The following is a 4,133-nucleotide window of genomic DNA, read 5'->3' as shown; positions in this document are numbered from 1 at the left end:
GAAATCATAATTAATATAAATGTTCTTTGTTGACATGTCAGACTTTATGGTGAATTGATGTTTAATTGAAATAACAACTGGAGATCTTTTTATTGGTTTTTGTGTGTGTATGTGTATTATTGTGCCGAACTAATTTTTTATGTTTAATTATTCTGATTTTTTGTAACAGAAAGGCAGTAAAGGTGGTTGTAATTTGATTTTTTATGTTTAATTATGTTTCTGCAATTGTTGCACTTCTGTTTGCTTACAGTGGCAGTGTCTACATTCAAGAACATTTCGGGTGGAAATTAGGTTGTGGACTTCCAGCCATTCTCATGTTCCTTTCTGGCTGTCCTTTTCTTCCTTGCATCTTCTCTTTATATCAAACGTAAAGTTAAGACAAACTTGCTTAGTAGCTTCATGCAGGTGACTATATTTTCGTATAAGAATACTTAGCCAAAAAAGATGTGTTGTATATATCACTAATCTCCCATGACACATTTGGATTTGATGTCGATTTATGCATGTCCTGTATTTCTATTTATTTGATAAATTTTATTTTTCAGTATTTTGTTGTAATGAACATTTATCATTCTTGATCCTGGCATTTATCATTAAGTTTTAGGTTAAAATTTGTAGTCTGAATCAGAACACAAGCATACTTTTTCTGTCGACTGGTAATTCATTCTGATGTCAATGGCTACTCTAGGGGGATGATTTCATGTACCTTTCTCAGGAAACCTACAAATATATATTATACTGCTATATCAACAAGTTTAATCAGCAGTCGTGCTTTTCACAGAACCTCTTATTCATACCCTGTTTTGCAGTTATCCGGTAAACCTGTTTCATCTTTGTACTAATGCCTCGTATACTATCTGCTCTTGCTAATGTTTGCTTTACTTTATTAATTTGCTAATTATTTGTTTTCGATACTTTTTGCTAATACATATATTAACTTAATAGCTGCTGCATATGCAACTCGTTGTTTGTACATATTTCTATGTTGGAAACTCTGAGTAGTTACAAATGATTCGTTTTATCAAATTTTACAAAAACCTAGTTAAAAGGTGTTGTTGCATTGCGTCAAACTATAAAACACACCCCTCCTAGTCCCGGGCATTGCTAAATTGCTTGTTAAATAAATAATTGTTTTACTTGGTTAGTTGATTTTATATATAGAATATTTGTTCCTATAATTGTCACCTGCAAACAGGATAAGTAAATAAGTTAATATTTATTATTGGTACAGGGCATGGCAGAAAGCGCATGAGAAGATTATGTTCAAGTATATTGAGCTTTATGTGGACATGAGATGGGGCAGGTTTGCAAAGGATGGACTGATTCAGTACCTTTTAGGAGTTTTTTTTATAACAATGGATTTTGAGTGCTGATTCTGAAAATTTATTTACCTTGATGGCAGAACAACATTTTAGGAGTTTATTTAGAACAACAGCTTTTGAGTGCCGATTCTGAAAATGTATGTCTTAATGCCTCCTGCTATTTACCAGTATGTATAATATTATGTACCCGTAATATGCTGATTTAGACCAAAAGCAAAGAATAAAGTCTGTCCTTTGTTCTTTTGTCTTCCTTTGTGATTTATTTCTTTAGTGGACTTTTTGTAAAGAGATGTCACATTCTTTTCGCATATTCAATTAGTTCATCGGAGTATCTATAGTTATCATTTTGATGTAAAATGCAGAAAAAGGTTAATTAGCAAGACGATAATGACACCACCAAACTAGCACAGATGGTATGCTCCCTGAGCAATCGTGATGTGTGCATGGCTTGCAGAAGTTACTGTGGATACTTCCATGCTAAAGGTAAAGAGATACCACATTCTTCTCGCATATTAAATTAGTTCATCCGAGTATTTATAGTTATTATTTTGATATAAAATGCAGGCTAATGTTAAGCAACAAGATGATGATACCACCAAACTAGCTATGCTCCCTAAGGAATCGTGATGAGTGCATGGCTGCCTTCCATTTTGTTTAAGTAGTTTAGCTTAGTTCTTTTGTGATTGGTAATCAGTTTGGTTGGTTTGTATAAATTATATTGTTGCATTAATAATTTGGTATTTTGGGATTGTATATATTCCAACAGTACATTTTCATTTTTTTCTGGTTAAAGTGTTACATTAGATTTTATAAAGTGTTATAAGAGGCTATATAAATGTTTCACTAGCTTACATACAAATGTTATAGCAGCTCCTAAAATGTTAACCTAGGAATAAAAATGATACTACCAAAAAGTAGGACCAACATGCCACATCATCATGCCATGTCAACACAACATGGGTCCCACTGTGGGTCCCACTTTTTAAACTTTTTTTACCTCTAAAGTAACATAAAAAACAAGTTACAACTGATCTCTCATTTTTTTGCAATAGCAAGTTATAGTAACATAAAATACGATGTTGCCTTAGGCACCGTAGATGTTACCTTAGACCCCTATGGCAACATTGAAAAACCTATCTTTAAGAAAATGTTACCTTAGCTTAAAAATGGGGCAAGAGCAACATATTTACCCCCTAATACAATGTTTTTTTGGTGTTACAGTAGGTATTTTATGGTGTAGTGATATAATATTCATAAATCTCATTATAGTTAACCATTTTAATCACAGCTGCAAGAATACATTAGAATTCAACTCAATTGTGTCACAAATACAATAATTAACTTCAATCTGACCAAGTAACATTAACATGAATCATAAACATCAATCATAATCCACATCCAGGGTTCATATTCTTAATTCAAACAGAATTGAGTCATTAAATCAATTCAAACACAGATTTTCAGGGATTCAAACAATCCAGTTTAATAAAACCTAAGGGAACTGTTTCTAAATTGAACTCATAAACTCGAATATATAAATTTGATTTTAAATCATAATTACAAACTCTACATCAACCATATGATATAATTTTTCAATAAGCCAAAACTTTATACTTTTAATTCGAGCATAAGCATAATAAACTAAATACTAGATCACAATTGTATCACAAACATATCACAAACCATATACTTCATTTATATCAAGAACAATATACGATTTAATCGAATTATGCTCAAATTAATTACAATCGAATGCCCTTAACCACAGATTCAAAAAAATTTAAATGAGAACGAAACAAAAAAAACTCACCTGAGCCTATAGTCTGACCTGACTAATAGGACTTACTTGGTTGACTCAGTCACAGACTGAGTCAACTTCCGATTCACCATTTTTTATCGCATGCAGCCGTTTAATCTTCTTCTCCGAGAAGATATTGGAACAATTAGTCTTCTCCTGTCATAAAACTTGAAAACACGTTAGGTTTTCTTTAAATCAATGATTCGAAGCAAAAAAAAATGAGTGTATATATATAAATCAATCGACATAATGTCCGATTTGATGATTTTCGTTTGTTTATATATAAATCGTCGATTTTTATCATCAAAATCGATTGATTTTACCAACTCAATCAACTGTTTTCATCAAATCTTTTAGAGATATGATGAGTATATATATATAAGCATAGTATTTGTATGATTTCATCGAAGAATTGAAGGGAAATCGAAGAAATCGATCTAGGGTTTTCGAAAGAGGCGGAGAGAAGAAAAAAAAGGCGAGAGGATTTTAGAAATTAGGGTAAAAACTGAATCGTGTGTGTTGCACTGTACAAAATAGTGTTTTGTATATATAATTTACTGAATAAACGATCAAGATTTACTAGGGTTAGGGTTGAACGGTCAGGATTAGAGGGTATATAGAATTTGGGTTTTTGATTAAATGGGTTGGGCCTTTTTAAAATAAGATGGTTTCTTTTAAAAAAATTGTATGGGCTTATAATATTGGGCCAGTCATAATTTTTGGTTGGGCTAGAAAATGCAAAATTTAATCCAAAAACTATATTTATATAAAACTATTTAATTTTATAAAATAGCTGGATTAATATATATAAATATATCTATCCTTATATACTTTTGTTGAAATATATATTTTATAAAAATATTTTTCAAGAAAGTTATTTATATATTACAAAAATTAAAATAACATACATTTATGTATTAATTTGTAAGTAAATATATAAATATTTATATATTTAAGATCAATATATATATATAAATAAATATAAATAACTGAAAATAAATATAATAAAAATT

At 30.3% G+C, this 4,133-nt stretch overlaps 1 long non-coding RNA gene across 1 annotated transcript; it reads left to right on the top strand.

Moving 5' to 3' along the window:
* The first annotated feature begins 202 nt into the window (after positions 1-202).
* LOC141710910 (uncharacterized) lies at positions 203-1,959 on the top strand. The gene is made up of 5 exons (XR_012571132.1): positions 203-405; positions 1,232-1,303; positions 1,403-1,459; positions 1,685-1,805; positions 1,887-1,959. It is a non-coding gene; the product is annotated as an uncharacterized LOC141710910 (long non-coding RNA).
* Positions 1,960-4,133: the final 2,174 nt, after the last annotated feature.

Source organism: Apium graveolens, chromosome 3, assembly GCF_009905375.1.
Source record: "Apium graveolens cultivar Ventura chromosome 3, ASM990537v1, whole genome shotgun sequence".
NCBI lineage: Eukaryota > Viridiplantae > Streptophyta > Magnoliopsida > Apiales > Apiaceae > Apium > Apium graveolens.
The sequence above is the reverse complement of the archived record's forward strand: the minus strand, read 5'-3'. Positions and strand labels throughout refer to the sequence as shown.